Raw genomic sequence first — 297 nt, forward strand, 5'->3', positions numbered from 1 at the left:
CCCCAAATCCCCCCTGGGACCCCCAAAGCCCCTCACCTGCCCCGTGATGGGCTCGAGCTGCTGCAGGGTGACCCTGGGACCCCCCTGAGACCCCTTTGGGACCCCCAAATCCCCTGTACCCCCCTCACCTGCCCCGTGACGGGCTCCAGCTGCTGCAGGAGGACCCTGGGACCCCCCTGAACCCCCTTTGGGACCCCCAAATCCCCCCTGGGACCCCCAAATCCCCTCACCTGCCCCGTGACAGGTTCCAGCTGCTGCAGGGTTGCCCTGGGACATCCTGGGACCCCCCAAACCCCC

Source organism: Neopelma chrysocephalum, unplaced genomic scaffold, assembly GCF_003984885.1.
Source record: "Neopelma chrysocephalum unplaced genomic scaffold, ASM398488v2 Primary Assembly neopelma1_96766, whole genome shotgun sequence".
Lineage (NCBI taxonomy): Eukaryota > Metazoa > Chordata > Aves > Passeriformes > Pipridae > Neopelma > Neopelma chrysocephalum.